Source organism: Chiloscyllium punctatum, chromosome 14 (assembly GCF_047496795.1).
Source record: "Chiloscyllium punctatum isolate Juve2018m chromosome 14, sChiPun1.3, whole genome shotgun sequence".
NCBI lineage: Eukaryota > Metazoa > Chordata > Chondrichthyes > Orectolobiformes > Hemiscylliidae > Chiloscyllium > Chiloscyllium punctatum.
The window spans coordinates 100,086,027-100,112,465 of NC_092752.1; the positions used below are offsets into that span (position 1 = coordinate 100,086,027).

A 26,439-nucleotide genomic window follows, 5' to 3' on the forward strand; every position below is an offset into this window, starting at 1 on the left:
TTCCTCTCACATTCCAAAGATGTGCAGGGCAGGTGAATTGGCTATGCTAAATTGTCCGCAGTGTTAGGTAAGGGGCAGATGTAGGGGTGTGGGTGGGTTGCGCTTCGGCGGGGCGGTGTGGACTTGTTGGGCCAAAGGGCCTGTTTCCACACTGTAAGTAATCTAATCTATATGTAGAAATGTACACGCAACTATTAACCACCACATTGTTTTCTGCCATTAAACAAATATACACAGAAACACCCACACACAAATACACACAAAACCCCTGACCAACATCTTGTTGCCTGCCATTAAGCAGATATGCACAGAAAAGCACCACCACGTCTCCTGCAATGAAACATATATACACAGAAACACACACCAACGTCGTCCACCACCCTGTCACCTGCCATTAAACAGATATACACAGAAACACACATACAACCTTCTACGAACACCCTGTCTACTGACCTTAAACAGGTATACACAGAAACATACACAGTCCTCCACCACCACCCTGTCACCTGCCACTAAGCACACAGACACAGAAACACAGACACTCTGCACTCCAAAAACACTGTCTCCTGACATTGAATAGAGATACGCAGAAACATACACAACCCTCCATGACCATCCTGTCTCCTGCCACTGAATAGTTATACAGAGAAACACACACACACAATCATGTCACCTGCCATTTAGCATATATACGCAGAAGCACACACACAACCCTCCACACCAACATGCCACCTACCATTAAACAGTTATACACAGAAACACACACACAGCACACTCCACTACCACCCTGTCTCTAGCCCTTAAATAGATATACACATTGACATACATGCATACAACCCAATATGACCATCCTGCCTCCTGACATTAAACAGGTAGACACTGAACCCAATGCACAACCCTCCACCACCACCCTGTCTCCTGCCTTAATGCAGATATACACACAAACACACACACATCCCTCAACCACCACCCTGTCTCCTGCCATGAAAAAGATATATGCAGAAACTCACACACACCTACGGACACACACACACACACACACACACACACACACACACACACACACACACACACACACACACACACACACACACACACACACAACAACAACTCCATGAACACCCTGCCTCCTGCCATTGGACAGATATACACAAAAAACACACACACCAAACTGTCTAGTGCCAGTAAGCACATATACACGGAAACACACACTCACTCACTCAAATCTCCTCGACCACCCTGTCTCCTGTCATCAAACAGTTATACACGGAAATACACACACACACAACTTCCACGAAATTTACAGCTGAGGGAATGGCAGTTACATGCGATTAGGCAAGATTTAGGAAGTATAGGATGGGGAAGGAACCTGCAGGGAATGGGCACATTAGAAATGTGGAGCTTATTCAAGGAAACGCTCCTGAGAGTCCTTGATAAATATGTTCCTGTCAGGAAGGGAGGAAGCTGTAGAGCGCAGGAGCCGTGGTTTCCGAAGGAAGTGGAATCTCTGGTCAAGAGGAAGATGGAGGCTTATGTTTGGATGAGATGTGAAGGCTCAGTTAGGGCACGTTAGGGTTACAAGGTAGCCAGGAAAGACCTAAAGAGAGCTCAGAAGAGCCAGGAGGAGACATGAGAAGTTGTTGGCTGATAGGATCAGGGTAAACCATAAAGCTTTCTACAGGTATTTAAGGAATAAAAGAATGACAAGAGCAAGATTAGGGGCAATCAAGGATATTAATAGGAAGTTGTGTGAAGAGTCGGAGGAGATAGAGAAAGGACTAAATGAATATTTTTCGACAGTATTCACTCTAGAAAACCACAATGTTGTCGAGAAGAATACTGAGATACAGGCTTCAAGACTAGGTGGGATTGAGGTTCATAAGGAAGAGGTATTAGAAATCCTGCAGAGTGTGAAAATAGATAAGTACACTGGGCCGGATAGGATTTAGCCTGGGATCTTCTGGGAAGCAAGGGAGGAGGTTGCCGAGCCTTTTGCATTGATCTTTAAATCGTCATTGTCTACAGGAATAGTGCTAGAAGACTGGAGGATAGCAAATGTGGTCCCCCTGTTCAAGCAGAGGAATAGAGACAACCCTGGTAATTATAGTCCAGTGAGCCTTACTTCAGTTATTGGTAAAGTGTTGGAAAATGTTATAAGAGATAGGATTTATAATCATCTAGAAAATAATAATTTGATAATGGAGAGTCAGCACGGTTTTGTGAAGGTTATGTCGTGCCTCACAAACCGTATTGAGTTCTTTGAGAAAGTGACCAAACAGGTAGATGAGAGTAAACTGGATGATGTGGTGTATATGGGTATCAGCAACGCATTTGATAAGGTTCTCCACAGTAGGCTATTGTTCAAAATGCGGAGGAATGGGATTGTGGGAGATATAGCAGGTTGGATTCAGTAATTGGCTTGCTGAAAGATTGATGGTTGATGGGAAATGTTCATCTGGAGTTCAGTTACTAGTGATGTGCCGCAAGGGTCGGTGTTGGGTCCACTGCTTTTCATCATTTTTATAAACGACCTGGATAAGGGAGTAGAAGGGTGGGTTAGTAAATTTGCAGACAACACTAAGGTCGGTGGAGTTGTGGATAGTGACGAAAGATGTTGTATGTTACAGAGAGACATAGATAAGCTGCAGACCTGGGCTGAGAGGTGGCAAATGGAGTTTAATGTGGACAAGTGAGAGGTGATGCACTTTGGTTGGAGGAACAGCAATTCAAAGTACTGGGCTTATGATAAGATTCTTGGTTGTGTAGATGAGCAGAGAGATCTCGGTGTCCAGGTACACAGATGCTTGAAAGTTGCCACCCAGGTTGACTGTGTTGTTAAGAAGGCATTAATATAGGGATCGAGTTCTGGAACCATGAGGTTATGCTACATCTGTACAAAAATCTGGTGTGGCCGCACTTGGAATATTGTGTACAGTTCTGGTCACCGCATTATAAGAAGTATAAGAAGTATGCTTTGGAAAGAGTGCAGAAGAGATTTACACGGATGTTGCCTGGTATAGAGAGAAGGTCGTCTGAGGAAAGTCTGAGGGACTTGAGGCTGTTTTCGTTGGAGAGAAGAAGTTTGAGACGTGACTCAATAGAGACATATAAGATAATCAGAGAATTAGAATGGGTGGGCAGGGAGAGCCTTTTTCCTAGTATGGTGACGGCGAGCACGAGGGGCACAGCTTTAAATTGAGAGGTGACAGATATAGGACAGATGTCACAGGTAGTTTCTTTACTCCGAGAGTAGTTAGGGTATGGAATGCTTTGCCTGCAATGGTAGTAGATTCGCCAACTTTAAGTAAATTTAAGTCGTCATTGGACAAGCATGTGGACGTACATGGAATAGTGTAGGTTAGATAGGCTTCAGATTGGAATGACAGGTCGACGCAACATTGAGGGCCGAAGGGCCTGTACTGCGCCATAATGATCTATATTCTATATTCTATGAACGCCCTGCCTACTGACCTTAAATGGATATACGCAAAAACGCACATGCATACACAACCCTCCACCACCACCCTGTCTCCTGCCAGTAAGCACATAGATACAGGAATACAGACACTATACTCTCCACTACCACCTGTCTCCTGTCTTTAAGCAGGTATATACACAAACACACACACATACACATTCCTTGACCACCACCCCGTTTCCTGCCGTTCATCAGATATACAGAGAAACACACACGCACAACCCTCCACTACCACACTCTCTCCAACCCATAAAACAGATATACACAGAAACACACACGCACAACCCTCCACCACCACACTCTCTCCAACCCATAAAACAGATATACACAGAAACACGCACACATCCCTCGACCATCACCCTGTCTACTGCCCTTAAACAGATATACACAGAACCACACATACATACAGAGGGCTCCACCGCCACCCTGTTTCCTGCAATTAATCAGATATACACAGAAACAGACACACACACAACCCTCCACCACCACCAGTCGGTCTCCTGTCATTAAGCAGATACTTACAGAAAAAACTTACACATCCCTGCACCACCACCCTAACACCAGCATTAAACAGACAGACACAGAAAAAAATACCAAACACACAGACAACCCTCCACCAAACCTCTGTCTCCTGGTATTAAACAGATATACACAGAAACACACACACACCCCTCCACCACCACCACCCTCTCTCCTGCTATTTTACAGATATACACAGAAACACACACACACAAACCTCCACCACCAACTTGTCTCCTACCAATAAGCACTTAGACACAGAAACACAGACATATATCCTCCACCACCACCCTGTCTCCTGCCATTATAAAGGATATACGCAGAAACACCCACATGCACAACACTCCATGAACACCCTGCCTCCTGCCATTGGACAGATATACACAATAACATACACACACCAAATTGTCTCGTGCCATTAAGCACATATGCACAGAAACACACATGCACACTCAGTCAAACCTCCTTGACCACCATGTCTCCTCTCATCAAATAGTTATACACGGAAATATACACACAGAAACTTCTACGAACACGCTGCCTACTGCCCTGAAACAGATATACACAAAAACGCACATGCAAACTCAATCCTCCACCACCACCCTATCTCCTGCAATTAAATAGATACATGCAGAAACACACATACAAGCAAAACATTCCATAAACAACGTGCCTCCTGCCACTGAGCAGATATTTGCAGGAACACACACACAACCCTTCATGATCACCTTGTCTCCTGCCACTGAACAGATATACACAGAAACACACACACCACCACCCTGTCTCCAGCCCTTAAATAGACATACACAGAATCACACGCACACCCCTCCAGGACAACCCTATCTCGTGCCATTAAACAGATATACACAGAAACACACACACACACAACCCTCCACCACTGCCCTGTTATCCTTCCATTGAGCAGATATGCACATAAATACACACACACAGCCTTCGACCACCACCAGTCTGTCTCCTGTCATTAAGCAGATATATACAGAAAAACACACACTACCCTGCACCACCCCCTATCACCGACCATTAATCAGACATAAACAGATAACCCTCCATCAACACACTGTTTCCAGGCATTAAACAGATATACACAGAATTGGCTGGCTGACAGAAGGCAGAGAGTGGCTGTAGATAGAAAGTATTCTGCCTAGACGACACTGTTGAGTGGGGTCTCCCAGGGTTCTGTACTTGGGCCTCTGCTTTTTGCAGTTTTTTTTAATGACTTGGATGAGTAGGTTGAGGGCAGGGTTAGTAAATTTGCAGATGACATAAAGTTTGGAGGTGTCAGCGATAGTATAAATGGCTACTGTAGGCTGCAGCGTGACATAGACAGAATGCAGAGCTGGGCTGAGAAATGGCAGATTGTGTTCAACCTGGATAAATGCGAAATGATGCATGTTGGAAGGTGGAGCTCGAATGCTGAATATAGGATTAAAGACAGGATTTAAGGCAGTGTGGAGGAACAGAGGGATTTGGATGTGCAAGTACATAGATCCCTCAAAGTTGCAATACAAGTGGATAAGGTTGTTAAGAAAGCATATGGAGTTTCGGCTTTCATCAACGGGCGGATAGAATTTAAGAGCCGTGACGTTTTGCTGCAGCTCTACAAGTCCCTGGTGAAGCAATACTTGAAATATTGTGTCCAGTTCTGGTGGCCCTACTGTAGGAAAGATACAGAGGCTTGGGAGAGGCTGCAAAGAAGGTTTACCAGGATTCTGCTTGAACTGGGGGGCTTGGCTTATGAAAAAAATGTTGAATAGGCTCGGATATCTCTTTGGAGAGAAGGAGGAAGAGAGGAGACCTGATAGAGGTGTACAAAATAATGAGAGGAATAGATAGAGTCAATAGCTAGAGTATTTTCCCCAGGCCAAGATTGACTGGTATGAGAACTCATAGTTTGAAGATATTAGGAGGAAGGTATAAAGGAGATGTCAGAAGTAGTTTTTGTTTTAACACAGAGAGCTGTGAATGCATGGAATACGTTACCGTGGTAGTGGTGGAAGCAGAGTTATTGGGGACATTTAAGCAACTTCTAGACTTGCACATGGATAGCAGTGAATTGAGGGGTGTGTAGGTTGTTATTATATTTTACATTAGGATTAAATCGCGGCAGAACATCGTGGATGAATGGGCCTGTTTTGTGCTGTACTTTCTATGTTCTACGTTCTCTGACAAGTGTGAGTCGACCTCTGACCACCTAATGCCAACTGCAAAAGATGTTCAAACATGTTCATTGAGTTGCAAAGGTGTCAGTACTATAATTATGTTTTGGTCATTGTAGATTTTCTTTTCCTTGATGGGTTGAAGCTTACCCCACTTCCAACACTACTGCTAAAACTGTTGTAAATATTTTACTCAAGGAGATTATGACCTGCTTTGGTATTTGATATTGTCTACCTTCTGACAATGCCACCCTCCACCCCCACCCCCATTTTATTGTACATATTAATGAAGAATTATACTTTCATTTTGGGATCCACCACCAACTTCATTGTGCTTATTGCCCACAAGTTGCAGGGCTCGTGGAGCATGGTGACCAGAGTCTAAAAAGTAAACTTGCCAAATGGACTTCTGAGACTGTTCTTTCCTCGGTTAGGGTAGTGCCACTGGTATTGTTACACCTACAATAAACTCCTGTGGGGAAATCTCTCTTGGCCTTTTCGAGCACTCTCACTCTGTATGATCTGAATGATAAAGTGCATTGTATCTGATCCGCAGGACACACTGCAGAAATTATCCCATCCCAGCGGACTGAGCTGCCTCCATTGATTGAGCTGTCTCTATTGGTAGAGTATCATACAGTAACAGCAAATATCTTTTGATGTCATCCTCGAAGGTACTTGCTACAAACACGCTGAAGACTCCGGGAAACTGCTGTGATCAGCGCTAACATAGAGGCCCAGCGGGAACCTGGTCGGCCCTAAACCAGAAATCAATCGATATAAAGATTCTTCTTTTTAGAAGAATCCCATTCAGACCATCATCTTAACACTTCCTGGGGAGAAAATTGATGTGGAAGAGCGGACAGTCTCAACTGGTTCCAGCATTTACAACCTTGTCGGTGTGACAACAAAAGCAGAAACTTGGAATTGTTTATCTTGCTTCTGAAAAACAGGTGAGTAAATTTTGAAGATCATAGATATTTCTTCCTGGTGTTCATGAAATGATCTAGAGCAGAGTACGGTTCCCTGAGTATGGTCTGACTTCTGGGTTATGGACTGTGATATTCCGCTCACATGATCTGAACACATACAAAGTAATGACTCAGTGACAAGATCTGCTGAATCGGGTTCTGTGAAGAACAGAAGCTGATGTAATGAAAAGAGCCATAAGAATGGGAATGTAGCAAATTATTTTCCAGACTCGAGGAGAGTTCATAGTGCTGTTTCCAGGGGTCAATACCTGTACAAGTAGACTGAAACAGCGTTGGGTGTTATTGCACTGCATCTTTTGTATAATGGTGCAAAAGCACGGAACTTTTGTATAGAGAGGATAACTTCAAAATCCTCAATGAGGCAAAACACACAAATGAGGTAAACAACAAAGTAACCACACAATTTGGTATTACGTTATGGCGCAAGCGTCACTGCTCAAATTTTGCTCAAAATCGCTCTCTGTCTAATTCCTAAGACTGATATTCGAACATTGAATGGTCTATGTCAATAAAAAACTGCTCTGGTCTCACAACTTCAGCATTTCATACGCCCCCTTATGTATGTCTGGCAATTGTAATTGATCCCTCACTGTGTTCCTTCAGCACACGTAGAGAATAAATATCTATAAGAACAACAGTCAAGTATGTGATTGCGATTTGACCCGATTCCATTGCAGCTGTAATTGAAATTGCTTCCACCTTTCCTGTTTCGGTAATAAGATTGTACAGCTTAGTGGTGAGTTTTCATTCATTGAATTAGACCCAGCATCCTTTCTCAGGTTGAAATTTACAGGGATATAAGGACATGAATAATGACACGGGCACCGTTTATTGAAATACAAAGACGTTATACACGGAACTCTGCTAATTGGTGTAGGAGCATTCCACTATTCTTATCCCATCCTGCCACAGCGGCCCCATCCTGCCCCAGTGACCTTTGAACGAATGTAGCATTCCGGAGACCCCTTGTAACAGATTGCCAGTAGTTTCTATGCCTTTAACCTTCCCATGCTTTCATGCTCTGTATTTTCTGTGCAGTGTTGCGATCTTTCATCAGACATCTTCACCCCACTTTCCAGTAACTGGTCCTTATCCAAGTGTGCTCTCGCTTCTCAAGTATTCGGCTAAATACTCCTGAAATGTTTTGATGACTCGTAGCTTTACTACACGTTCAAACAGTGAGTTCCAGTTATGCAATACTCTCAAGAGAGAAAACGTTCTTCCTATATCTCCTCTGAACATCCTTTCCCTTGCGTTTAACGGAGAACCCTGGATTTTAACTCTTCCCATAAGAAGTTCATTCCTATCACACATACCGGTCCCCTTAATGTGTACTTTAATCATTTCCTCACTTAGCCTTCTCCGCCCCCAGATAAAGAGCCTGAACTGAGCTCGTCTGTCTTCGCAATGGCGATAGTGTCGTTCTGGAAAAGTACAGCAGGTCAGGCAGCATCCATGGAGCGGGAGAATCAACGTTTCTGGCATAAATCTTTCATCAGGAATGAGGATTGAGGGTGGGGACTGAGAGATAATTGGGAGGGGGTTGGGGTTGGGAGCAAGGTAGCTGGGAAATCAAATGGTGGATGGAGGAGGGGAGAAGATGATAAGTCAGAGGGGTAGAGATGAATAGGTCTGGAGGGTGGTGCTGAGTTGGATGTTTCAGACTGTGATAATGCAGGTGGAGGGGAAATGAGGAAGCCGCTGAAATCCACATTTATCCCGTGTGGTTGCAGGGTCCCAAGGCAGAATATGAGGCATTCATCTTCCAGGCGTCATGTAGTAACGGTTTGGTGGTGGCTTATGCCCGAACCGTCGATTGTCCTGCTCTGCAATTCACATGACAGGAGAGATGTGAAAACCAAAGACTAAAAGAAGGACAAAAACTTATAGATTCAGAGTTGATGGAATTCGACACAGTGCATACAGAAACCATTTGGCCAGTTGCGTCTGCACTGTGCGATGGAAGCGATTCACACTTCCCACTCTATCTTTCTAAACCAGCATTCATGGTGCACCTACAAAAATAGAAATTACTCCAAAAGCTCAGCGAGTCAGGCAGCACCAGTGGAGAGAAATCAGAGTTAACGTTGAAAATTAAAATCAGTTCCTACGAAGGGTCTGTTGACCCGAAATGGTCATTCTGTTTTCCCCGATCTGCAATTTTGAATTTTGTCTCTTATTTACAGCACTACAGTCCATTCAGATTTTGTTTGCCATTTACCTGAATTGCACACATTTGCATTGTGGGAAGGAATCGGAGCAGCCAGAGGAAACTCACACGGGAGAGAGAGAGCGTAGGAGTATGCAAATTCCACACAGTCAGTCACACAAGACTTTAATCAAAGGCGGGATCCGACGCTGAATGGCGCAGTTCTATCCAATGAGCCCTCCCAATATGCAAGCGCCTGTCCTGGAAGCAAATTGAACCCGACCTCACGCAGTGACAGGCGGTGGTACTACTCAGGAATTCTATGCAAAAAGAAGCCTATTTGTTAATACTGGAAATTAACATTCGCTCAACTATCCCAACACTTTCTTAAATTACTTGGCCTATACTTGTATGTCTTGGCATCACAAATTCACATCTGAAAACTTCTGAAAGTTCTGAGGATTTCTGCCTCTGCAACCTTTGCATGCACTGAGTTCCAGATTTCAATCCACGGCTGTTTCAAGACATTTGTCTGCACATTCACTCAAATCTTTCCTCTTCTATCCTTAAATCTATGCCACCCTGCGCCTCCCCCGATATCGATCTCACCATCAAAGAGAAACGTTTAATTCAGTCTACGCCATCCATATTCCTGATTATTTTATACATTTCATTCATGTTTCCTCTCAATCTCTTCGACACTAAGAAAAACGCCTCCTGTCTGTCCAATTTCTCTTCATAACTGAAACTCTTCTACCGAGACAATATCCTGGCAAATCTCTGCTGCATCATCTCCAGTGCTATCATATCCGTGCTATAATGCGAATTGCAGAAGTGCACACAATAAACAAGACAGAGCTAATTGAGCAAGTGAAATTAATGATGTAGAAGTCCACAGACAGAAGTATTTTCGAATAAATTTTCTTTTCCTCAGTGCTGCCCTGTGTCCTTTCCCAGAGCCTGATGTTCTAATAACTGCTACATGAGAATTGATCTCACAACCACGTTCTCGAAATGAATTGATTGGCTTGAAAGTGAGCACATGGTTCTTCTATGACGGCACAGAGGCACAAGAAATGTCAAAGCTGGGTGTGCTCCTTGTCAAAGGCGGGGCCGAAGAGAATATTTGTTGTATTAGGATACAACACCAGCATTCACCTGCACTTCAGATTGGCTCAGCTGAAGCGTGCTAGAGCCTTCAGCGAGAGGTCGATTAAATGAAAGCATTCTCTGAAATTTTCCTTAACAATGCGCTGTTTTGTTACTTTGACAGTTAGAGCTGTTTTTGATCACATGGTCTCCACATCAGCCTCTTGCTCTCAGTAAACACTCCAGACCAGCGTACATCACTTTCATTCCAACACAGCCACATGTCATATTCTCATTCCCTCTGTGATAATTAGAATTGACAATATCATTCTCTGAGATGCAGCAATGTAGCATGAAGTTGACAGAGTAGTGAACAAAGAAGAACAAAGATCAGAGAAAATTTACAGCCCAGGAACACGCCCTTTGGACGTCGAAGCCTGAGCTGATCCAAATCCATTGTTTAAACCTATCACCCAATTCCAAAGCATCTGTATCCCTCTGCACTCTTCCTACACATGCATCTGTCCAGGCGCACCTGAAATGAATCTACCGTGCCTACGTCTAATACCTCTGCTGGCAACACGTTCCAGGCACCTACCACCCTCTGTGTAAAATACTTCCAATGACTATCTCTCTTAAACTTTTCAACTTTCACCTTGAACGCGTGACCTCTCATTATTGAACCCCTTATCTTGGGAAAAAGCTTAACTCTTTCCACCCTGTCTACCCTTCATGATTTTGTAGACGTCAATCAGGTCCCTCTCAATCTCGTTTTTTCTAATGAAAACAAACGTAACCTACTCAACCTCTCTTCAGAGCTAGCATCTTCCATACCAGGCAACATCCTCATAATCCTTCTCTACACCCTCTCCTAAACGTCCACGTCGTTTTTGGTAATTTGGAAACCAGAACTGCACACAGCATTCTAAATGCGGTTGAACCAAAATCTTGTACAATTTTAGCATGACCATCCAGCTCTTACACTCAATGCCAGGTCCAATGAAAGCAAGCATGCCATATGCTTTCGTGTCCACTCGATGCATCTGTGCAGCCACCTTCAGGGTACAAAGAACCTGAACTCCCACATCAAGCTGCTCAGCAATTTTACCAAGACTCTTCTGTTTACTGTATACTTGGCTCTAGAATAAGACTTCCCAATATGCATCAACTCACATTTGCCTGGATTCAACTCCATCTGCCACTTCTCCGCTCAACTGTCCTATCTATATTCTCCTTCATTCTTTGACAGTCCCCTATGCTTTCTGCTACTCCACCAATCTTCGTGTCATCTGCAAATGTAATGGCGATATTTGGGCCAGCAACCCTTGGAGACTGGAGCATGGCAGCTGCTGGTATTTAGATTCGATGAATAAAATCTGGAATATAAACCCGCTTAGAGGAAGAGTGACAAAAAGTTTTACTTTGCTGAAAACCCATGCAGTCATGTCCCTTCAAAAGGGAAATCTGCTGTCCTTTACGAGACTTGCCAAAATATAACTCCAGACCAACAATAGTACGATTCACCCATAAATTCCCTCTGACTCAGTTCAAGGAGATTTAAGGATGAACAACAAATGTTGTTCAGACTATGATGGCCACACTCCGGGAGAGAATAAGGAAGGATAAAATAGATGCATTGATGATGGGGAAAATTGGGAATCGTCTCAGCGTGGTCTCAAATTCAGCTGATTATCCAAACTAAATAGACACAAGGATACCCACGCCTCCATGAAGTCAGGTCCATGGGGCTGGGTCTGCAGAAAGGGATTCAATTACCCGCTGAAATGTAAACTCACTTCCTCAGCCACAATGTGGACAGGTCATTCACAACTCCCCTATGTGAGAAGGAATCAGTCAGGAGACCAACCTGAAGAGTTGCCTTCAGGTTTACAAATGATAGCAAGGGTCCGATTCTGTTGTTATTGCAGGTGTTCATCCCATCCAGCAATGAACCATGCTTGGATGCCTGTTTCCAGTGGAGTACCACTGTTTCCTGATATAGATCAAGAATTCAAATTTAATTTTAGGAGTCACTTTTCGATGTTTACAGACGATGCAACAATTGGTTGTGTAGGTGACTGTGATGAATAATATCAGGGATCGCAGTGATGTATCAATCAGGTGGAAAGGAAAAACGGCGAATGGAATTGAATCCAAACCAATAAGTGGTAATGCATTTGGAGAGTTGAAACAATAACAGCGAGGATTCTGAGCGGTGTACAGGATCAAAGAGATTTTGGAGTAGATATTCACAGATCTCTGAAGATTGTTGAACAGGGAGATCAGTTGTATGAGAGGCTCTTTGTTGACCTCAGTCTGAGAATGATATTCGATTTTTAGCAAACGCCAGTTTCGGAAACAACTAAAGGAATGAGCACAAGTCTGGTCAATGCGATAATCAACATTTTTCAAAATTGTAAAATAAAATGTGGAGGGCTCGAGTATAACTCTTTGCCCATCAAGACCACTTCACCACTCAATGAATTTATCACTGCTTCCTCTCCAAGTCATGCTGGTATGTGCATGGAGGGAAATTCATAAATGGTGACGTTTCAGTGCATCTTCAACCTTGTCATTATAGTCGGTACAGTCTTTGAGCTTTGAAGGTTCTGTCAACAAAGCCTGGATGACTTACTCCAGTGAATCTTCTATGTGGTGCACTCTGCTGAAATTGTGCCTTAGCAGTTAAGGTAATAAATATTCAGGCGTTGAGCAATGTACAGTTAAGTGACTGCATTGTCGTGGAGGGTGTCCAGTTCCTTCAGTGATATTGAAGCTGCACTCACCTAGGCAAATGGAGAGAGTTCTGTTCAACATCTAATTTGTGCTTTGCGGACAATGTAGGATTTACGGAGACAAGAGTTGAGTTAATAATCAAACAAAGTCAACCGACGGACATGTTTTTGTCGTCAACTTCTTATGTGCGTGATCAGGTTCCATTTCTCCTAAATACTCGCTCCCAGGAGTATTACACGGAGGACTTCAGTTACAATGAAGCCTTTGAAAGTCAATCGAATATGATTAGATTCTCATTTGTCAGAGTTATCATAGCTGTATTTGGTCCTTCTGTGGATCAATCCGATTCCAATCGCTTTCTGATTTCGAGTTCCAATTGCCGTCTGCACCTGAAATTTCAGCCCATTTCATCACCGAAATTTCTCCACCTGTCTTTATAATAAATAAGGATGCTGCAGGGGACAGCAGTGATTTACGAGGATGTTGCCAAGTCTGTATAAAATGGACCTTCGTGGAATGATTGGTTAGGCTGGGACTATTCTCCTCGAAACAATGGAGGTGGAGGGGTACTCTCTCATCATATAACACCAATCATAAACGTTCAATATTCGTGGAATCTTGACAGGGTAGATACGGGCAGGTGGTTTGCCCCATGCTGTGAGGAGAGCACCAGAGGACATAATCTCAGAATTAGATAGTACCCATCTAATTCAGAAATGTGGAGTCATCTCTTTGCTCAGGGTCCAAATAATCTGTGCCATCACTGTTGTTGTGTGTTTTCAAACTGTGCCAGATAGTTAATCAGAAATATGATGAAAATTTGTCGAGGAAAGTAAGCAGAAAGGGGTTTAAGATTATCAGATCAGCCATGAGTTCGCTGAATGGTGGGGCAGAGTCCATGGGCTGAGTGGCAAACTCCCACTTGTTAAACATTTTGTCTAACTCATGATTTTATTCATAAGTTCAGAATTGTGGGGGGATGGGATAAAGTGATAGAAAAGGTTTATTAAAGACATCAGACAGATCAGGAAAAAGTTCATAAACTCAGGAAGACGAAATATACTGTGACCTGGGGATAACAAATGACACTGGGCACAGCACAGGTGGCTGTGTGCAGAAGCTGTGAATGCTGAAGAACGTTGATAGACCTTATACAATTGGCAAGTCAGTTATCACGCTGGATGATCGATCGTTGTATGATTCACACACAGCAGAAATTTGTGAAAGAATGAAAGGTTCGTTTCATTGGAGAAGTTTTCTGCGGTTCCACTTCCGAGTCACTGTTTGACTTACTGATCAGATCATGGTGTGAAGTGTTAGGTTAAGATACTCATGTGCATCCCCACTGGATAAACTTGTGCTCCTTATTCTTTCAATGCAAATTCATAGAAAGACAAGATGGAATGTGGGGCGGAAAGAAAAATGCATTCTTTCTCATTACACCAAGCTAATCGACAATTGAATAGAATGACTTCTCTCACTCTGCATTTCTACTTTAATGTGGTGTCGATTATTGTGAATCTCACGTACAGTGAAGCGCAAGAACAAGATTCTCTATCCAGTGTATAGCAGACATGTGAGGTGCCAATAAAAACTGAGGGAGTGGTTTGTGATGTTAGCGACCAGAGTGTGAGTCGAACTCGTGAATGTGGAGCACAGCGGTTTTATAACCCAACACCATAATCATTCAGTCTTCTCAGCACATTTTGTAGAGTGGTGACATGGCACCTCATCAGGTTACATGTGGTGAAAGTAAAGGATGAGAAATTTGCAGAGCGGAATCGAATCCACGCCATTGTGTTTCTGTATGCACCAGAATTATAATAACAGCAAATTCCAATAAATAGCCATGCACGACAGAATGAATAGCTGTCATTGATACATTCTGAGTCAGAACTGTGTCAGAATGAAACAGAGAGCAAGAATTTTCCGTCATATTCATACCTATATTTGACTCATAATTTCTTCAGTCACTTTCTCCCTCACGTGAAGAAGCAGCCATGTAGAGGGAAACAAAGGCGATGTTGTTGCTCAATGGCCATTCTGATATGGCTGAACCTGAATTGGATTAAATTGCAAGAAACGCTGTTTTGTTCGTTTCATTTTAGTTTTGCTGCAACCTCACAATGTTCATTGTAATAATCAGAAGTGAATTAGATAAATCTCATTGTAACGATTAATATTGTATTCAAATTTGCTCCGACTTTATTTCAACTTAAGGAAAATATTGCTCAGAAAATCAGTGTTAAAATGCAAAAGAAAACCCACCAGTTTTGTTGCTCGTTGCTTTGGAAGATTTCACCGAGTATAAAATGGATCCAAACATCATGGTGCTTCCCCTCACATCTTTAACGCATATGATTAAAGCCGTAATTCGATCTCCATGCAACTGGTCACTTCTTAATCATTATGTAATATCATTCCTTCACAACGAGAAAAATCCACTCAGTTCCATTTACAATGCTTCAGGTAGAATATTATGCCAAATCTTTCAACATCCAGAGTTTTTGAAACCGAATTTTAATCAGCTGCACACGTTCACGAAATTTCTTTACATTTAAAGTCAACCCACTTAGACATTGTTCCCCCGCAACTTCCGACCGACAACACCGCACCCCTACACCTTTAGCAAGCCACACGCTGTCTCCCTCCTTGTGAAATTTATTCCTTGTATGTCACCAAATGTGCCTTTCCAAATATTTTGAAAACCAGATTCTCGGAGCGACAGCGATTCTGTTCTCATCATTTCTTTGTCCTTCAAAGGTTTTATCAAAGGTTTTGAATGTCTAGCGTCTCGATGTTCACTTACTTGAAAGAGGGAATTTTTCACCTACTTACTCTGTCCAAACATTTCATAACCTGAAAAAAAAACCCAAGTAAGTCTTTCTTGGTTCAGGGATAACTGTTCTAAATTTTCGAAGACAACACGTGAATAAAATCTCATCCTCAGTACGCCCCGTCAGCATCGTTTCTAATGGATTTACACTCCAGTAAATACCGTCATTCCCCTCTCCGAGAGAATCACAGAATCCTACAGTGCAGAAAGAGCATTTCAGTCAATCGAGCCGGTGTTGACTCTCTAAAGAGCATCTCAGAAAGACCTATCTCTCCTCCCCATTCCCTTATATTTCACCAGAAGAAGGGGCAACCCTCCCCATTATGATGTCAAATAAAGCTGTTGGGCTATAACCTGACGTCCTGTGACTTCTGACATTGTCCCCGCGTTACCCAGGCTAATTCACTTAATTTACTTAATTCCATCCCTGCACACGAGAGGGCAATTTAACTTGGCCAATCAACATAACCCTCAGAACGAACAGCAATGCGAATTACTGGGCCAATGTTCCATTATAGTGAGCAAAACCTGAATCATTTTTAATGGCTTTATACCCTGGTAACTCAGCCTCATCAAAGCAAATCAACCCAAATTCAATGTATCGAAACGCGACTCTGTGCTTTACAATCTGATTTGTGCTGCGGGAAATGTTTCTGCAGTCATATTTGAATGCTTTTACGCTATTTCTTCCTCACTTTCCTGCTTTCAATAAACACTTCAATTCGGAACAAGTCTGCCGAATGTTTTTCATTCCAACACCGTTACAAGGTGCAGTTTTCAGAAGTCACGTGTTTGTGCTTTCACTGACACTCTACCTCCCTGAGAGCTGCTGTAATGCCCCACTTGATTCAGGCAGCAGTGTCCTTCCTGTGACATGTCCCATCGAGAATGGAAGGACAAGTATCAATACCCGCACTTGGGAATGGAGCGACAGTTTTAAAACATTTACACTGTCCCCAGTGGAGAATTGAGCCCTGTGACAGGCCGGGACACTAACCATACTACCGAGAACAGGAGTGTCAAAGGAGGCCCTTTAACCAAATGTGGCGACACTTGTCAAAAACAACTGCCTAATGAACTGAATCCCATTTCACAATGTTTATCCCACAGCCTTATATGTCTTGGTATCATGAGTTCAAATCTGAATATTTATTCAGGTTCTAAGGGTTTCTGCCGCTCTGAAAAATGCAGACAGTGTTTTCCAAATTCCAACCACCCACTGGCTGATAAAGCTTTTTCGCACATCTTCTCAAACCATTCTGCCTTTCTCCTTAAGTCTCTGGCCCCAGCTAATCGATCGCTCCATCAATGGGACACTCGTTCAGTCAACCCTGTCCATACCCTAACTCAATCATGTCTCCTCTACATCTCCTTTACACTGCGACAAACACTCCACTCTGTCCTGTCTTTCTTCACAACTGAAACTCTTCATCCCAAACAATATCCCGGGAAATATCTCCTACGATTTTCTCAGTGTGATCACATCCATGTGTGACTTGCAAAACTGCAATCAACAATCTTGCTAGAGTCTAATGAGCATTTGTTTTAAAATTTCTGGATTAGTATAAGGCCGATTGTGGCGAAGCAGAATTTATTACCCATTCTGAATTGCCCATAGGGCAGTTGAGACTCAACCATATTGCTATGTGTCTGAAGTCACATGCAGCCCAGACCAAGTAAGGATATCAAATTGCATCCCGAAATTACATCAGTGGAACAGATTATTTTTTCAACAATTGTCAATGGATCTATAGTGTTATTAGATTCTTCCTTGCAGATTTTTTTGAATCCAAATTTGACAATCATGGCATGTTGGGATTCAAGCCCGAGTACCCAGACTATTTCCTCGGTGTTAGAAACGAAAATCGCTTCTTAATAATCGCTCTAGACAAATTCAGGAAAACAAAGTTTTATTAGCAAGTCTGCAGAGTTGGGCACCCTTCTGAGTAAAAGGCGCGCTGAGGCTTACAAAGTTTCTCATTATATACAGTACAAATCCCTCCCCTCCTTGGCTCTAACAAGCCATGAGGTTCACATTCTTAAAAAAACATCATTATTCTTCGATTTGCACCCTTATCACAAAGTCTGCAACAAATGTCTTCAGAGTCTCTAAAATTGTTGTTTTTCTCACCCTGTAGTCTTATCAGTCAAGGACTCATCCTTCCCTGCCTGTGTTAATGGTTTCATCAATCAAGGGCCTGTTTGTTTTTACTCTGCTCACAAATTGTCAGCATTCTGCACAATTTAAACTATTCTACTTTTGAGTATACAAAATGTTTTTAAACAAAAAGCAAAAGTCTAACGTTTTAGAAAAGAAGTCACTCTGCTTACAAATTGTCAGCATTATGCACAATTTAAACTATTCTACTTTTGAGTATATAAAATGTTCTAGAAAAAAACAAAAGTTTTGTCTTTTATTATAGATCAGTCTGTGGTCCAGGCACATCTTAAAGTTTAAACCGAAATTACCTCTCACAATTCCACCCTTTTCTTTCTTTAAGATGTGCCTGACCAAGATAAGCCCCCCCTCCCTCAAGGGCCCGGGAAATCCTTGGTCTTTCGCAGCAACATCACTTTAAGTTCCCGCGTCCCATGTTGTGGAACCACCACTGCCTGGAGTCGGGAAATATTTTTCTGAATTAAAAACTGAATACAGGGAGTTAGGCAGGGTAATACGAGAAGAAGAATCATGCCTCCCTCAACCACCAGCTACCACCTAGGAGACCATCCCACCATCCGATGCCACTAAGAGGACGCCAAGATTGTACTGGCACATGGGCCAATTTCCGAATTTCATCGGAAATTTTCAAAACCGCTTTACCATTATCGTCAATTTCTAGACAGCAGTTAGTCAGGTTAAATTTCCCGCACACACCCCCCTCCGAGCCCAACAGATAATCCAAGGCAAGTCGGTTTTGATATATAGCAGCCCTCATCTGATCCTGCTGCTTAGCCAGCAACTCCAGGGCCAGGGCAGTCCGGTTAGTAATGACCTCTACGACTGCTTGGAGCCTGATAATTCGATTTAACATATAGATAGGAGTACGGTATCCCCATGATCCGTCCTGTGCCCACGTAGCCGGCCCGTAGTATTTAATAATCCGGGCCGGTGGCCACTCATCCCCCCAATCACCGACTTGGATATCCCTTGGCGACCTACGCAGGGAGTCAAAAATTTTAACTCCCAAATCATCGCCTTCCTCCCGGGGTAATAGGAAGAACGCAGGTCGTATTAGACCCAGGAAGCATACCCCAGCCCATCCCATGGGCAGTTTGGAGTATGCCCGATTACCGCATATCCAAAATAGGCCATCTGTAGCAGGCCCTCCCTGCCTCACAACGTCATCCCACAGCTCCTTTACCCCGGGGACGCCCTCATAAGGACCAGGACCACTGCAATTCCAGTATTCGGACTCCTGGCCCAGAGTCTGGACAGGAGTATCCCAGCATCGATTCCCCCGACAACCACCACTCCAGACTCTCATCATGCCATCGGAAGAATCAGAGGAGGAATCAGTACGTAATGGAACGCAATTTTTATGACCTCAGTTTGCAATGTACCAAGTAATATCCTCAGGCCACCATACTCGCGTGGTTGCATCCAATATATTCTGATAGGGACTAATCCCTACCTCCACGGTCCCCTTGCCTTCAATACAGAACTGGCCCTCAGGGCTGTTTGTCAGTCTCCACCCCTGGCTTTTTCTGTCGTTGTCATGAGTCCAAGTGATTTGCAGCAATTCCCCTATGTCTAAGCTTTGACCAGTCCACGGCCATTGTTCCGACATATGCGGCCCCCCACAGACCCAGCAATTGCTAACATTTAAAACAGTGGCTATTCTTGAGGTGAGATCAATAAACAGGTTTTGTGTAACATCAGGGAGTTCAATCTTTCCTTCTACCTCTTCGTATACAGATGGCACTTTAGGGAGCACGACCGTTCCCTGACGGTCTTGCTCTTTCCCCAACCCCCGATCAGTGATCTGTATCTTGGTCTCCTTGACTCTGTCAACCTGCTCCCTGAGCAACACGGAGGATAGGTCCCACCTCCCAGTTTTGCTAATACACACCCAGCGGTCATTTATAGGGCATCCACGGATATTGCCACCGTATCCTTTATTATATACCTGATAATAGGGTCTCCCATCCTCCCAACATTCATGGCGTGCACTCACATCATAACAGCTATTGTCCACATAGGAATGGGACACAAATGATCCCGAGTAGATTCGAATCCCAAGTCTTACTGTAGTTCGACATTTGTCACATCTCCCCTCACCCTCCCCCACATACAAGAGTAAACTGATCAGTATCCCCACCAATACAGTCCAAGTAGAGTTCATTATCGCTGTCTTTTCAGTTTTACCACCAACGGCTTGTCCCCTTGCTCGCATGTCCAAGTGCTTTCTCCTTCAGGCGGAACAGGCCCCTTTATCCTCGATGCGTGGACCCACCCTTTCTCTTTCGTCCGAACAGCTGCTTCAGTTGTTAACAGAACCAGGAACGGTCCTTCCCACCGCGGCTGGAGCTTTTTGGCCTTCCAGGTCTTAACAAGTACCCAATCTCCGGGCTCCACCTTATGCAAGAGGAAGTCGAGCGGCGGAGTCTGAGCCAGGAGACCTTTCCTCCGGAGTTCTCTTGGGCAAATTTGACCTCAGTGGGATCCCTCCTGCGCCACGTGGTGTACCGCAGATTGAGGTCACCTTTGATATTGACGCAAATGGCATCTTGAATGTCTCTGCTGTGGACAAGAGCACTGGCAAAGAGAGCAAAATCACCATCACCAATGACAAGGGCAGGTTGAGTAAGGAGGAGATCGAGAGGATGGTGCAGGAAGCGGAGAGGTACAAAGGTCAGGATGATATGCAGCGTGAGAAAATTACAGCCAAGAATTCCCTGGAGTCGTACGCATTTAACATGAAGAGTTCAGTGGAGGAAGAGAAAACGAAAGGCAAGGTCAGTGAGGAAAATAAGAACAAAGTCATCGAAAAGTGTAACCAGGCCATCTCCTGGCTGGAGGCAAACCAAACAGCAGAGAAGGAGGACTTTGAGCAGCAGTTGAAAGATTTGAAAAAAAAATGAAAGCCCATCATTGCCAAACTTTACCAGGGAGGTATGCCCGAAGGGCCATTCTCAGAACAAGTCAGAAAGGACCCTTCTGGTGGACCAACAATTGAAGAGGTTGATTGAAACTTTAACTCTCTTCAAAGTAATATCATTTTCAGTTGGTCTCTCTTCTCCACCATTCCATCCCCCCACCTCCCTGAAATTGCAACAGTCCTTTAGAATTTCTCGGGGCTTCTGTAAAACCAGTTGATTTGGACATTTTCACAGTTAGGTAAATGATGGCCTACATTTCTGAAGTTTGGGTGTTTGAATGGGGGCAATTAAACGTGTCAATGGTGAATTTTTCTGCAAACTGTTTCCTGTATGTTTTATACATTGAGTACTTTACACCCTTTTAGCTGCTAATGGAGTTCTTTCTCAGTTTTCTGCACACTACAAGAATGCACCGTATGATTCAGAAATTCAGTCAGTTGTCACTAATCCTGAGAAGTTATTGTTTAGACAGGTTATACTTACAGTTAAGCAAGCCAGCTATCCTTTCTGTCATGTAGTTGGAACAGTGTTCCCTTATAATAAATAGTATACAACAGAGATTCTATTTTCATACAGACCACAAGAAGGTGGTGTTATAACAATTGGCAGCCTTTGCAGACTTAATTTGTATGCAATTATTGCGGAAAGTAATCACAATTAAATATCTTTGGTGGAAAATGCATAACATCCGAGCAGTGGCTATCAATAATACAATTTCTCTCCGTGCACAACCAATTTTCAGATGATGTCCTTTGTGTTCTCCAGAAGCTTGTTTAACCATTTGATTCATTAAGTGGATAGGACCAATTTTCATGCATTGTGTGTCTGTTGCTGTCATAAATGTTTTTTTGTTTGCAGCAAAATTTAAGTTTTTTTTTGCCTTTGTGATACCTTCCAGACATTGATTCTCTCACAATCTTTTCCATTTTTATGACTTTTCTTTCAACTCTGTCTGTTTTTTACCCTTGGTTAATCATTCTTTGATATTCCCTTCCTGGAATCATTTTTCCTCACTGAGGAAACTGGGAGTCTTGAACTATTTTCATAAAAGTGTGCAGTTGTTCATTAGTTGTCTTTTCTATTAAACTTCTTTCTGAGTCCACTCCAGTTAACTCTGCACAATGCCTACCTTCTTCGAGTTTATAGCACAGTTGTTTTCAACCCAAGTTTCTTACTCTTAACATGAATGCTAACTTCTATCATATTATGGTCACTGTAACCTTAGAGTTTATTTTTACTTTGTGATCATGTATTAAACCTTCCTCAGTATATATTATCAGACGCAAAATAGCTTGATTCCCATTTGGATGTAGAACATATGATTCTAGAAAAGTGTCCTTCTGACTTCCTTAGGCAACTTGATTTTCCCAATCTACATGAAAATTAAAATCACCAGTGATAAATATACTGCCTGTTTTTTACACACCTTATTTTCTCCCTGAACTATTCTGTCCCAAAGAAAGCTACTGTTGATGGGTCTGTGGACAACTCCCAGCAGCATCTTTACCCATTATTTTTTATAAGCTCCCACTTATATGGATTTTACAACATATGTTTCCAAGATCATTTCCTGCTACTTATACTTATTCTATCTACAAATAACAAAGCATACCCCAGCCCATCCCTTAATCGCCTTAGATCCCTTATTTCCCATTTCCGAGGACTTTGTATTTCTCCCGTGATAATCTATCACAATGTAGCCAATTCCCAGACCTTTAGTCCCGTGATCGCCCAGGTTCCTTTACAGGCACCCCCGGTCTTTGGATTCCTGTGTCCTACGTCTCTGTGACACAGATCACAGGCACCCCGTAGGTACACGTTCCTCCTCAAACACGGTCTCTGCAAAATCCCTCACAGGCGAGCCCCGGTCTCTAGATTCCTGAGTCCCACGTCTCTGTAGAAAAATCCACAGGCACCCCGCAGTTCCCCAGGCCTCCGGAAACACGGGCCCCACAAGTTTTTTCTTAACTGGGTTCGGTGCACCGAAATTACTCGATCGTTAACCGTCCCCACTGCCTCGGCCACACCCCTCCTTTGTTTTCCTGAGCCTCCCGGATATCACTCGCTCAAGCCGCGCGGGGCGACAAGCAAGGAATCAGGGACTGCCGAAATCAGCAGGGTGCACCTTCTCCGATGTCCTTCCTCAGCTCCCCCCGCGGCCGGAGTGTTGATCCCGGACGACGAGCCCCCAAGTTGTTAGAAACGAAAATCGCTTCTTAATAATCACTCTAGACAAATTCAGGAAAACAAAGTTTTATTAGCAAGTCTGCAGAGTTGGGCACCCTTCTGAGTAAAAGGCGCGCTAAGGCTTACAAAGTTTCTCATTATATACAGTACAAATCCCTCCCCTCCTTGGCTCTAACAAGCCATGAGGTCCACATTCTTAAAAAAACATCATTATTCTTCGATTTGCACCCTTATCACAAAGTCTGCAACAAATGTCTCCAGACCCTCCCCTCCCTGGCTTTAACGAGCCATGAGGTTCACATTCTTAAACCGTCATTATTCTCCAATTTGCACCCTTATCACAAAGTCTGCAACAAATGTCTTCAGAGTCTCTAAAGTTGTTGTTTTTCTCACCCTGTAGTCTTATCAGTCAAGGACTCATCCTTCCCTGCCTGTGTTAATGGTTTCATCAATCAAGGGCCTGTTTGTTTTTACTCTGCTCACAAATTGTCAGCATTCTGCACAATTTAAACTATTCTACTTTTGACTATACAAAATGTTTTTAAACAAAAAGCAAAAGTCTAATGTTTTAGAAAAGAAGTCACTCTGCTTACAAATTGTCAGCATTATGCACAATTTAAACTATTCTACTTTTGAGCATATAAAATGTTCTAGAAAAGAAACAAAAGTTTTGTCTTTTATTATAGATCAGTCTGTGGTCCAGGCACATCTTAAAGTTTAAACCGAAATAACCTCTCACACTCGGTCTCTGGATTATCAGTCCTATGAAATTACCACAAGACCAACGCAGAAAGCCATAAAAGCTGATCTTTTCCAATAAAATGACTTTTCACCAAAACTGCCCTGGGTATTTTCCATGAGCTTGACACTCCAATTGTCTCTGGCCTCGTCAGTAAAAGCTGCTACATGAGGATTGATTTCACAACCGCAGTATCCAAATGGATTGATTTGTTTGAAGGTCCCGATGGTGGGATTGGGGCACGTTCACCCAACAACAGTGACCGCAGGAGCAGCACAGACAGAACAGTATGAATGTGAAAGAGAGTGATAGATTGGGCATTGCCTCAGAGAAATGGGGGGACGGACGGAAAGGAGGTTTAATGCTCGTGGGAAGGAGAGAAATCTCCGACAACGGCTGTGTTTGAATCCTGATATATGAAACGCAGAGATGTGAGAGAGCGGAATTTGAAAGCAAAACCATTACATTCTGAGCATGTGTCACAAAAAGGACAATGGAGAGAACACTTAGTGCCGTGATTTGGTTTCAAATCGAGGTTGCTGTGGTCACAATGCAAAATACCGACAACCACGATCACAGTAACCACAGAACAGGATGCTTGCATGCAGCAATAAGTATACTAGCAGAGGAAATGTTCGGAAGAACAGCAAGTGTACAATATCAGTACTCAGCGAACAGTGACAGACATGTGGGAACTGAGAATGAGCTGAATCTATCAGATCGATGTCCCTCGGAGGCTGTGGAGATCCCTTGGATGAGAATGTCAAAAAATGAGATTGATCGATTTCGACAAAACATCAAAGACTCGGGGGACAGTACAGGATATTGTTGAAATGTATGCTTCAATAGCATTTTAGCTTAACATCGGCACAGCCGCCCAGATCCAACCGGAAATAGGGATGGGAATGAGTGCGCGGAGTTACTCTCTGGCTCCAGTGATGCAATAGGTGAGCGTCCTGTCCTTCTGTGATGGTATAGAGGCGCAAGAAATTCCTAGGTTGAGTGTGCTCCTGCTCAAGGGAATGGTTGTCCCCGTTTATACTATCATAGTGATTTCCAGTGCATCTTTCTAAGACAGCTGAGTGGTACAAGTGGAGCGTGTTGAGCCCTTAACTTTGCAGTGGTGGTTTTAAAAGATGATTTTGCTGTTTGGATCTGTGTTTCCGACACTGGCGGTGGCAGCTACATTTGCTCGCATCAGCTCAGTATCAGTTTCTTCCACACAGTCAAGACTTCAACCTGGAGAAGGTGGTGTTGGGATGATATTTTAAACTAGGTCTTGGGGTTTGGGACACGGAAACTGTGATGTTTACGTTCGACGAAAACAACATGAAATACAAGTCTGACCTCAGGAACAGAGATCATGACTTTAATTTCCTGCATTCCCATTCATTCTTGTCCCTTATGCAGGGCATTCTACCATCTACACCCAGTCCTGCCTACGAGAGACTCCAGGACCAGGAAAACATGAGCTGACCATTAATTCAAGAATCTCCACCGTGTGGGGAAGCAGTCTCATCGGACCTTCCAGTCCACATAGTACATCCGAAGCGCATCCCACCAGTCCCCACGGTATTCCCTGTCCCATAAGCCTGCATTTCCCATTGTTGATCCCTGTAATTGGCACATCTTTGGTCAGAGGGAGAAATAAAAACGTAAACACACAGAGAATGTGCAGACTGCCCACGGACAGACACCCGAGGCTGGGATCGTACCCGGGTTTGTGCTGTAGCCAGACAGCAATGAACAAGGGGCGAAGAATAAATGTTGTCCAGACCAGTGATACTCACACCCTGAGGGTGAATGAGGAAGAATGAAAACACATTCACAACATGGAAAACAGGATTTGTATCTGTGTGGACACAATTTGAAAGGATCGTTCACCCTGTGTAGAAAAAAGGACACAGATAGCACAGAGAAAGCAGAGCAATGTGGGAACTGCTGGAAGGGATTCAATTAACCACAGAAATGGAATCTCATTTAATCAGTAACACTGTGCAGAGACCGTTCACCAGTCCCGCTTGTGGGAAGGGATCACTGAGCAAAATAACCTCCGGAGACTCCAGCAGGATTACATATCCCATCAGGTGTTCGATTATGATGTCAATGCGGCTGTTAATCCCAACCAGCTGCCTGCTCCATCGCGTCAGTCAGAGTCATACAACATGAAAACAGGCCTGTAGTTCCAACCGATCCATGCTGAACATACTGCCAAACTAACCCATTCCCGTCTGCCTCCTCCTGTACCCGCTGAATGGTGATAATGTCCTTGTAGTTTTATGACTGTGTTGTTAATCCAAAACCCAGGTAATATTTTGGGGACAAAGGGTTCAGGTCCTGGCATGACAGATGGTGGAGTTTGAATTCAAAAAGCACCTGGAATTGAAGACTCTCGTGATGACCTGAATCAGTTGTGTGGAAAATCCCATCTGATTCA

General features: G+C 43.4%; 1 pseudogene; it reads left to right on the forward strand.

Annotated features, from left to right (window-relative positions):
* The first annotated feature begins 19,499 nt into the window (after nt 1–19,499).
* LOC140485514 (heat shock 70 kDa protein-like) lies at nt 19,500–21,166 on the forward strand (annotated as a pseudogene).
* Nucleotides 21,167–26,439: the final 5,273 nt, after the last annotated feature.